General features: G+C 41.8%; 1 long non-coding RNA gene and 1 pseudogene across 1 annotated transcript in view; one reads left to right on the top strand and one right to left on the bottom strand.

Moving 5' to 3' along the window:
* The first annotated feature begins 3,241 nt into the window (after positions 1-3,241).
* The window catches only part of LOC140524744 (uncharacterized), a 75,245-nt gene continuing 66,736 nt past the window's right edge, over positions 3,242-11,750 (top strand). Inside the window, exons 1-2 of the long non-coding RNA XR_011973825.1 lie at positions 3,242-3,365; positions 5,557-5,762. This is a non-coding gene — a long non-coding RNA (uncharacterized lncRNA). The remainder of the gene's footprint in view (positions 3,366-5,556; positions 5,763-11,750) is intronic.
* Positions 7,613-7,709, bottom strand: LOC140521800 (U6 spliceosomal RNA; annotated as a pseudogene).

Raw genomic sequence — 11,750 nt, 5'->3', positions numbered from 1 at the left:
TGGGATTTCTTTCCTTGTCACTGAGACATATGTTTACACAGCCTGGAATCGCAAGGCCCAACTGACATTACTTTGTTAATTGTCTTGTCTTACTGAATTTATGATTTGTTCAACTAGGAGAGTTCCTTTCTCACGGTAAAATGTATATAAGTCAGAAGATTTCTGCACTGGGTAGCCAGAACATTTCTGGCTCCATAATGCATTATGTTCCCGTTTTCTTTAATGGGGAATTGATTAATTAATTAAATCATAAAATGTATGCATTTAGCCTGTTGCCTTTTCTTTAATTAAGTTTTCAGGTCAACACAGTAGAGGTTCAATCTAAGGAAGGGCTTTCTTATAGTTTGGCTAAAATGAAATGGGTTATAAGGAATTTCTGTTGAAGTTGAACAAAATTCAATTCAATAAGTATTTATTAGAAGCCCTACCATGTGCCAGGCACTGTACTAAGGAGGATACAAATTAAAAAAAAATGCAGTCCCTCCCCTCAAGGAGTTTACCACTAATAGGAAGGCAACACACATGCGTGCGCGCGCGCATGCGCGCGCGCTCACACACGGAAGCTGAAAAGTTTGGGGGTTGAGATGCTGACAGTGAAATTGAATCAAAGGAGTGCAACTGGTGAGAATGATTGGACTGTGATCCTTCTTTAAACAGAGACTTTGGGAGGAGATTTTTTTTTTTTTTTGCTCCACCCTCCAGGCCTCCAATCAGAGGAGCAGAGGTTGATGGTATTGACAAGGTATGAGTACCAAAGCTGATGCAATTTCTGGGATAATGAGTTTCTTGGTGATGAACTTATCATAGAATCCCAGATGTTTAATATTGGAAGGGACTTTAGAGATCATTTAATCTGTCCCCTCGTTTTACAGGTGACTGCTAAATCTGACTCTAAGACTGATTTTAGAGTTGGGGGAGGAGGGGAAAGGTGAGTTCCAATGAAGGACTAGGGATGCCTTCCTTGGTGCCTCCCAATCCCTCCTGCTGGTGAAGCCATTCATAGATCCCTCGGAAAATGAACTTAGAAGGGACGGAGATAAGCTGAATGTTTGAGAGTTGATTGTCCCCAGATGGCCCAGGCCATCCTGCCCAAGAACTTTGACACCACGTTCTTGTCTGCCCCCCTCCTCTCAAAGCAGCCTCAGCCACCCCACCCAGAGTAATCCTCCAAATTTCAAGGCCTGCTAATTTATGCACATTCCTCAGGGGAGAGAATTGCAGTGAGAAGTAATCCTTAGGATTAAGGAGTTTCTGCAGACTGGATGGCACCAATTAAGGCTGCTTCTCTGCCTCGGACCAATAACCCCACCGGGAAAATGTACAGGTGCAAAGAACTCTCAGTCTCCTGCCCTGCCCTGCCCTTTGTCCCTTTGTCCCCCTCTCTCAGAGCCAGGTGAATTCTTTGTCTAAAAGACTAAAAGGAACAGCCAACTGGCTTGAGGAATTTAACCCTTGGGTTGTAAGTTACAGGCCTCTGATGGAGTCACTCTGGTATAATGAACCATCCCAAACAGGAGAGGAAGGAAATACACATTATAAAGTGCCTAGGCTGTGCATGAGTTTTTACAAATTATTATCTCATTTAATCCTCCCAACACCCTTGTGCAGTAAGTGCTTTTATTGTCCCTGTGAGGAAACTGAGGCAGACAGAGTTTAAGTGAGCTTCCAAGAGGTTAAGCCCTTTGCCTAAGATCAGTCAGTCAATAAGCATTTATTCACCACCTGTTATTGCCAGGCACTGTCCTAAATGCTGGGGGAGGAGGGAAAGAACAAAGGCAAAAGACAGTGCCTGCCCTCAAAGAGCCCACAGCCCAATTGGGGATGCAACATGCAAAACACTATGAACAGTCTGTCTATACACAGACAATAATTAGACATTAATTGATAGAAGGAAGGCACCAGAGGAAGAGAGAATTGGGAAAGGCTCCCTGTAGAAGGTGGGATTTTAGGTGGGAATTGAAAGAAGCCAGGGAAAAGAGGAGGAGGAAGAGCATTCCAGGGATGGGGTGGGGGGAAGGCGGGGTCGGCTAGAGAAAATGCTCAGAGCTGAGAGATGGAGACTTTTGTTCATGAAACAGGGAAGTTGGCTAGTGTTACTGGTTCAAAATGTGACAAAGAGTAAGATTTAAGAAGACAGAAATGGTAGGAGGAAGGCTAGGTTATGAAGATCTTTGAATGGGAACCCTCCATCTGAGGGTTTGAATCTGAGCCCTCTATCACCAGAAAAAGGTCTAAAACTGGATTGGCCAATTAGGAGAAAGACATTTTGGGCCCACTCTGAGCTTAGGCCCCCACATTGCTTTATATTTTCTGGCATAACAGACATGCTTTGCTTTGCTCTCTGAGTGAACCGAAAGTGCCCCTTCCTGTGTCAGCAACTGGTCAAATGAAGCTGACCAGTAGCATTCTTCTGTTTACAACTACCAAGGACAAGGTGCCTTGAACTGGGACGCTATCTTGAATTATAGTCATATTAATGATAAAAGAAACACAGATATCCTGGATCTATCATTTTAATTGACACCTTGACATTCTCTTATCTTATTGTATTTGTAACCTATCCTATTAAGAAGTTCCTTCCCCACATTATGGTTAAGACACATATGGAGACTATAATTTTCTGTTGACACAGGAATCCTGAGTTGGGATTGCTCAAAGTGCATAAATGGTCTCCTTCAGCTTCTTTACCTCTGAGTTCAGAATTATTTTCTGACTCCATCATACGTGATTCTCTGACTTAATGAGAATAAACAAACACACTATACATGTGTAAAGTCTGATTCTGTTTGTTCCTTGTTCAAACCTTTGGTAAGGTGAACCCCATTCTGTTCTGTTTGTTCTTTGGACAAACTTTCCGTTAAGGAGCAAACTGATTCTGTTTATTTTTTCGAACCAAACCTTTGATAAATGGTTGCCAAAGTCTAAACAAAGGATTTTATATTTGGTCTTCGAGCCACTGCAATAAGTTGAGTAGAAGGTGACATAGTCAGACATGTATTAAGAAAATCACTGATGAGCTGGAGTGGGGAGAGACTTGAGGCAGGCAGAAATGCATATCGATTTCACTAATGAATACAAATGCAAAAGCACAAAGTAAAATATTAGTAAAGATGTAAAAAATAGCAAGATGTTTGTCAGTAGACTCAAGGGAAAGCAGGCTATGATAGGTGGAAGTGGGACAAAGGTCAATAGATTTTATTTCAGTGTAGCCTTTGGTGTTTGCAAAAGAACCCAGGGCATAATGAGAGGAGGTTTCCTCACCACAGTATTACTCAGTTTCTTTTCCATTTGAGGAAGTAGAGCCTGAGAATTTTTTACTTCCACTATGAGGATTAAGAATACATACATTGGCTTTGTGACCCTAGGTAAGTCATGTAACTTCTCAATGCTCTAGATAATTAAGCCCAGAAGTTATAGAGTTATAGAGAAGGAGGGTGGGATAGGGTGGGGTGGGGTGCTTGGGACAGGGAGGCTGATGTCACGGGAGTCAGCTGTTTCTTGTGAAATTCAAGCATGATTATCCTTGGGGAGGTCGAATGTAATCTTGGGTGAGGAGAGCAGGGCACTCTGAGTCACCATTTGAAGGAGAAAAAGTACTAAAGTATTTGCTTTCCTGCTCATGAAGAGCTTATAAATTTTTGGGCAATTTACTCTGGGAGAAGCTGAGTTTGGAGAAGAGGGAAGTTTATAAACCTCTAGGTTATTCTCTCAAGAAGAAAAGCTCTTGTGCTTGGGAAAGGATTTGAATTACAACTCAGAGACTTAGCTTCATGAACTTGGCCAAAACATCACTTCTATGAACTCCATTTTCTGATCTGCAAAAGGCTGGACTAATAAAAGGTGGACCCCAAGGTCACGTGTGGCCCTTTAGGTTCTCAAGTGCAGACAACTTAGATTTAGTCAAAGGGCTACACTTGAGGACCTAGAGGGCCACATGTGACCTCGAGGCCACAAGTTTCCCACCCCTGGACTAGATGGTCTCCAAGGTCCTTTCTACTCTAAATCTTATGAAATCATAAGGGAGTCAGTCCCAGGGTGGTCTTCAGTAAAAGTTAAAGGACTCTGAGCTTGGGAGTCAGAAACCCTGGGTCCCAATGGTGACTCTGTCACTAATGTGCTGTGTGACCTTGGCTGGTCATTTGACCTTTCAGGGCCTCAGTTTTTCATCTTTAAACTGAAAGGACTGCATTAGATGATATCTAAGGTCCTCCTGAGCTGTAATATTTTATGCTTCTAGGGTTCTCCCATCTTTCCTTTAGGTTCTCCACTCTCTCTTCCCAGTCTTAGCCACTGGGGCAGAGCTCTGCTTTGTTTCCCCTTCCTTACAGATCCTTGCTCTCAGGTATTTGGAGGAGTTCAACCATGCAGTGAACCAGAAAGTCTGTGAATTGTTCTAGTGGTAGAATGCATAACAGTAGAGATACCGTACTCTGGTATCTTACTTGTACCCTTCAGCTGGACATTGTGTTGAAGGGTAAATAGATGAGCCATAAGTTGGAGGTCTGAGACCTGCTTGAACCCCTCATCACCTGAAGAAGGCTGAAAACCTGGACTAGGTTGATTTGAACTCATTAATTATAATCCTTTGGAATGCTCTCTGAGTGAATCCAGCATTCTCTTGCTGCATCAGCAATCATAAGACTGGATGAAGCTGATTTGGAGAATTGTCCTATTTATGACTGATAAAGACCAAGTCCCTTGAACCAGACACCATCTTCATTAATGGCATCTCTCTTGTTGTCTTGTTGTTTTATGGACTTCTCTTGTCAAGACACTACATGCCTTTGTTTATAGCTGACAGAGACCAGATATCCTGAGGTACTTTCTTGTTCTATGGAAACTGTACTTTTGGCTGACAAAAGACACAGATGTCCTGAATCAGGAGGAGAGAATACTTCCTTATTCTATTGATATATAATCTCCTTCAACTAACCTTTCTTTAAACTCATTTTAACTGAGTTCCTGTGGGTTCATATGTATGACTGCCCATTTTGAGAAAAATAAACATGAGCATACAGTCTAACTCTTGTCTTTCTTAGACTGAGCTCTGGAAGGTTAGTTATGTACAAGGTGGACCAAAACTCAGATGTCATTTGAGGTCTCCCATCCAATGTGAGGAGAAGAAAGGCTAAATAACCATTTATTTGATAGGTGCTGATACTTGTTGAGATATAGATTGGACTAGATGGTTACTAAGGTCCCTTCCAACTCCAAAATTCCAGATTCCCTGACTTTCTTAAAGTCTCAGCTTTCTGTAAGGAGCCTTTCCCAGCCCTCCTTACTTTTAGGATCTCCCCTCTGAGACTATCCCCAATTTATCCTTGTTTGAACATAGTTGTTGACATGTTGTCTTCTCCATTAGACTGTGAGTTCTTTGAGGTTAGGGACTGTTTTTAAACCTTTCTTTGCATCTCTAGCACTGAGTGCAGTGTTTGGCACATAATATGCACTTCCCCTCCCCTTCCCCTTTGCCCCCCACCCCGGCTTTAAATAGTATTGTTTTTCCAGTTACATGTAAAGACAATTTTTAACATTTTCTAAAAATACAATTTTGAGTTTCAAAGCTGGCAGAAGGATACAGTTAGGATAGAAGACTCCAACTCTCAGAATGTATACAGTGGTGCTGAAAGTGGAGGAGCAAAGACACATTCTTGACTTGCCTTGCTGATCATTCCGCCCTTCAGAAAATGGAGGAGAAGAAGCAATGAGGGGAACTCAGAGACTGAACTCAGAGTGCTGGAGCAATTGTGGCCACTACAGCGGTAAGAATAATGGGAACCTTGAGGAACTGGTCATCTTATCTTAGAGTTGGTAACAGATAAGGAAGGAACAACATGTACCCTATAGATCAGGACTGCAGATGTGGAGACTTTCTGAAAGAAGGATCCCAGGGTTTTGCTGCAAGAATTCTCAGGGTCTTTGCTAGCCACTGCATGAGTAAGCCAGGACAGGATACAGGGAGACATGTAAATTTCAATTTGTGTATCCACTCAAGAGTAATGACATACCCCATCAGTAGGTGACAGACTTGTGTGTCTCACAGTTCCACAGATCAGACACACACACACACACACACACACATACACACACATGCATACAATATATGTATATATGCATATATATACTCACACACATATTTACATACACACACACACACACACACACACACACATATATATATATATATATAGAGAGAGAGAGAGAGAGAGAGAGATGTGTATGTGCATCATCTTTGGAATTATGAGACATATATATCTGTCATCTATTGATAGGATATATTTGTATATCTATATCCACAGATACAATATAGCTATTATATCTGCTTGTCTGTCTATCTGCTTGTCTGTCAGTCTACTGTCTATCTGTCTATCTACTTGTGTATCAGAGTTTGAGTAAGATCACATAGGGCATGTAGGTAGGAAAGGATACATTTTTTAAAAAGACGCTTAAATTATTACAAAAGAAAGAATGTTTTTTCTTTAACATAGCATTTGTGCTGGACTAAAGGATACAGTATCTTCTTTGTCAGTTAATCAGCTTTTCTTAAGTCCCTTCTATATGCTTTCTTCATCCTCTCCTCACTTTTTAGTATTTCCCCCTAGTTACATGTAAAAACAATTTTTAACATTTGTTTTTAAAATTTTGAGTTACAAATTCTTTCCCTCCCTCTCCCACTCCCCCACCACTCATCAAGAAGGCAAGCAGTTTGATATAAGTTATACATGTGTAGTCATGCAAAACATATCTATAATAGTCATGTTGTGAAAGAAAATATAGACAAAAAATTTTTTAAAAATGAAGAAAGTTTAAAAAGGTATACTTTAATCTTTATTCAGACACCATCAGTTTTTTCTCTGGGTATGGCTAGCATTTTTCATCATAAGTCCTTCAGAGTTGTCTTGGATCAGTGTATTGCTGAGAATAGCTAAGTCATTCACAGTTGATCATCCTACAACATTGCTGTTACTTTTACTTTGTACACAGTACATTTCTCTTTGCCAGCCCATGCAAGTCTTCCCAGGTTTTTCTGAGAGCATTCTGCTCATCATTTCTTATAGTACAATAGTATTCCATCCTAATCACATGCCACAACGTATTCAACCATTCCCCAATTGATAGGCATACCCTCAATTTCTAATACTTTGCCCATAGAAAAGAGTTACTATAAATATTTTTGTACATACAGTCCTTTCAGTTTTTGTTTATCTCTTCTGAGATACAGACCTAGTAGTGGTATTTCTAGGTCAAAGGGTATGCATGGTTTTATAGCCCTTTGGGCATAGTTCCAAATTGTTTTACAGAATGGTTGAATCAATTCACAACTCCACCAACAATGCATTATTTTTTCCCACATTCCCTCCAAAATTTGTCATTTACCTTTTCTGTCCTATTATCTAATCTAATAGGTATAAGATAGTATCTCAGAACTGTTTTAATTTGCATTTCTCCTATCAAAAGTGAGCTAGAGTATTTTTTTTTAATATGGCTATATATGGCTTTGATTACTTCATCTGAAAAACTTTTCATATCTTTTGATCATTTATCAATTGGAGAACGGCTCTTATTTTATAAATTTGACTCAATTCTCCATATGTTTGAGAAGTGAGGTCTTAAAAATATGGAGTGCTTCATGAATTTGTATGTCATCCTTCCACACAATCTTCTCTCTATCATTCCAGTGTTAGTATATGTGCTGCCAAAGTGAGCACTACACGCTTTCTTAGATAAGATAAAGGGAAGAACAAGTGTCCCTGAAAGCACACAAAGTTCTATGAGTTTTCTTTTGTAAGGGTAAATCAATTAGAAGGAAAATAGGTACCAAAGGAGGCATGCTAAAGAGGCAAAACAAAGAAAAAATAAACATAATGCCAACAAATGCAAAGTTGGTTATGTTCTTCCTGAAATCCACTTTTGACAGTCTGAAATTATTTATTTATTTTTTAAATTAATTAATTTATTTAACTTTTAACATTCATTTTAACAAAATTTTGGGTTCCAAATTTTCTCCCCTTTTGTCCCCCCCCCCCCAAACACCAAGCATTCTAATTGCCCCTATGACCAATCTGCTCTCTCTTCTATCATCCCTCTCTGCCCTTGTCTCCATCTTCTCCTTTGTCCTGTAGGGCCAGATAACTTTCTATACCCCTTTACCTGTATTTCTTATTTCCTAGTGGCAAGAACATTACTCGACAGTTGTTCCTAACACTTTGAGTTCCAACTTCTTTACCTCCCTCCCTCCCCACCCCTTCCCTTTGGAGGGCAAGCAATTCAATATAGGCCAAATCTGTGTAGTTTTGCAAATGACTTCCATAATAGTTGTGTTGTATAAGACTAACTATATTTCCCTCCATCCTATCCTGTCCCCCATTACTTCTATTCTCTTTGATCCTGTCCCTCCCCATGAGTGTCGACCTCAAATTGCTCCCTCCTCCCCATGTCCTCCCATCATCCCCCCAACCCTGCTTATCCCCTTATCCCCCACTTTCCTGTATTGTAAGATAGGTTTTCATACCAAAATGAGTGTGCATTTTATTCCTTCCTTTAGTGGAATGTGATGAGAGTAAGCTTCATGTTTTTCTCTCACCTCCTCTCTTTATCCCTCCACTAATAAGTCTTTTGCTTGCCTCTTTTATGAGAGATAATTTGCCCCATTCCATTTCTCCCTTTCTCCTCCCAATATATTTCTCTCTCACTGCTTGATTTCATTTTTTTAAGATACGAGCCCATCCTCTTCAATTCACTCTGTGCACTCTGTCTCTATGTGTGTGTGCATGTGTGCATGTGTGCATGTGTGTGTGTGTGTGTAATCCCACCCAGTACCCAGATACTGAAAAGTTTCAAGAGTTACAAATATTGTCTTTCCATGTAGGAATGTAAACAGTTCAACTTTAGTAAGTCCCTTATGACTTCTCTTTGCTGTTCACCTTTTCATGCTTCTCTTCATTCTTGTGTTTGAAAGTCAAATTTTCTTTTCAGCTCTGGTCTTTTCATCAAGAATGCTTGAAAGTACTCAATTTCATTGAAAGACCAATTTTTCCCCTGAAGTATTATACTCAGTTTTGCTGGGTAGGTGATTCTTGGTTTTAGTCCGAGTTCCTTTGACTTCTGGAATATCCTATTCCATGCCCTTTGATCCCTCAATGTAGAAGCTGCTAGATCTTGTGTTATCCTGATTGCATTTCCACAATACTTGAATTGTTTCTTTCTAGCTGCTTGCAATATTTTCTCCTTGACCTGGGAACTCTGGAATTTGGCCACAATGTTCCTAGGAGTTTCTCTTTTTGGATCTCTTTCAGGAGGGGATGGGTGGATTCCTTGAATACTTATTTTGCCCTCTGGTTTTAGAATCTCAGGGCAGTTTTCCTTCATAATTTCATGAAAGATGATGTCTAAGCTCTTTTTTTGATCATGGCTTTCAGGTATTCCCATAATTTTTAAATTGTCTCTCCTGGATCTATTTTCCAGGTCAGTTGTTTTTCCCATGAGATATTTCACATTATCTTCCATTTTTTCATTCTTTTGGTTTTGTTTTGTGATTTCTTGGTTTCTCATAAAGTCATTAGCCTCCATCTGTTCCATTCTAATTTTGAAAGAACTATTTTCTTCAGTGAGCTTTTGAATCTCCTTTTCCATTTGGCTCATTCTGCTTTTGAAAGCATTCTTCTCCTCATTGGCTTTTTGAACCTCTTTTGCCAATTGAGTTAGCCTATTTTTCAAGGTGTTATTTTCTTCAGCATTTTTTTGGGTCTCCTTTAGCAGGGTGCTGACCTGCTGTTCATGCTTTGACTGCATGTCTCATTTCTCTTCCCAGCTTTTCCTCCACCTCTCTAACTTGATTTTCAAAATCCTTTTTGAGCTCTTCCATGGCCTGAGCCCATTGAGTGGGCTGGGATATAGAAGCCTTGAGTTCTGTGTCTTTGCCTGTTGGTAAGCATTGTTCTTCCTCATCAGAAAGGAAGGGAGGAAATGCCTGTTCACCAAAAAAGTAGCCTTCTATAGTCTTATTTCTTTTCCCTTTTCTGGGCATTTTCCCAGCCAGTGACTTGACTTCTGAATATTCTCTTCACACCCACTTCGCCTCTGGATCCTCCCAGTCAGTGCTTGGGGTCTGAGATTCAAATGCTGCTTCCCAACCTCAGGGCTTTTGGCGGGGGCAGGGCTGCTCTTCAGTGTGAGATTAAGTTCAGGTGCTCAGGTGGGTGCAGGGCCACCTCTCGGGCTCAGTTCCCTCAGGGGGTTTATGAAGAGACCTTCAACAATGGATCCAGGCTCCTGCCTGCTTGGGGAGCCTCTGTCTGCTCCCGCCTCCGCTGTTGCCTCCTGAGGGGGCCTGAGTTATGGGGGCACCCCACTCCCCTCTTGACCCGCCAAAGAGACCCTCTCACCAACCCCCGTCACCTGTGGGTGGAGGGACCCACGCGGCCGCTGGAGATCCCGTCCCTGAAGCCCACTCGGATCTGCTCTTCTCAGTGCCGCAGCTGCGGCAGGGCTGTGCTTGGCTCCCAGTCCGCGGCGCCCAGTCTGCGGCGCAAAGGACCTTTTGTGAGAGGTTTGCAGGTCCCTCTGGAACAGAAATCTCCTTCTCTCCAATGTTCTGTGGCCTCTGGTGCTGCAGAATTCGCAGTGAGTTGCTATTTACAGATGTTCTATGGGTTGTGTGTTCAGAACTATGTGTATGTGTGTCTTTCTACTCCGCCATTTTGGCTCCGCCCCAACAGTCTGAAATTATTAAAGGAGAAGTAGTTCAAGAGGTGTGAGAGACTGGGGCAGAGCCAAAGTGGCAGAGTAGAAAGATGGACCTGTAGGAGCTCCCCCCATAGCTCATCAAATACCTGTGAAAAATGACTCTAAACAAATTCTAGAGCAGCAGAAGCCACAAAATGATAGAGTGAAAGAGATTTCCAGCCCAAGACAGCCTGGAAGGCTGACAGGAAAGGTCTATTGCACCAGGCATGGAACGGAGCACAGCCCAGTGTGGTGCAACAGGGATAGGACCAGAAACAGGCCTCAGGGTGACACCAGCAGCAGCAATTCCCAGATTGCTCAACCCACAAACCCCAAAGACAGCTTCAAAGGTCAATGAGAAAGCTCTTTCTCTTGGATGAGAAAGGAATGTGGTCTGGATGCACCAGCAGCAGCCACTGCAGCAGCATCCATTTTTGGAACCCTCTGCCTAAAGACTCTGGGGGAATTGAGCTGCTGATCTAGTTCTCAGGGCCCACCCCTCAGTGGTTCTCCTGGGTTGAGGAAGAGTGCTGGTGGTGGAGCTGGGGGTGGCTCTGGAGAGGGAACCTTGCAGGCAGATCCTGGGCAGAACAGAGTGCCTATGGTTGCTCCCAGACCAGAGTGCAGGCAAGGAGAGGAGTAAACTCCTCTCCCTTGATTGTGCCACCTTGGAGGAACTGAGAACTTGCAGGCCCTCAGAGAATACCCTCCTCTTGACAAAGGACTCAAAAGTCAAGTAACTGGCTGGGAAAATGCCCGAAAAAGGGGAAAAAAATAAGACTATAGAAGGCTACTTTCTTGGTGAGCAAGTGTTTTCTTCCATCCTTTTGGATGAGGAAGAATAATGCATATCATGAGAGGAAGACCTAAAAGTTAAGGCTTCTTCATCCAAAACCTCCAAAATAAATATGAATGGTCTTAGAACATGGAAGAGCTCAAAAAGGATTTTGAAAATCATGTAAGAGAGGTGGAGGAAAAACTGGGAAGAGAAATGAGAGTGATGCAAGAAATTCATGAAAAATGAG

Source organism: Notamacropus eugenii, chromosome 1 (genome assembly GCF_028372415.1).
Source record: "Notamacropus eugenii isolate mMacEug1 chromosome 1, mMacEug1.pri_v2, whole genome shotgun sequence".
Lineage (NCBI taxonomy): Eukaryota > Metazoa > Chordata > Mammalia > Diprotodontia > Macropodidae > Notamacropus > Notamacropus eugenii.
Note: the sequence above shows the minus strand (reverse complement) of the source record. Positions and strands in the feature narration are given on the sequence as shown.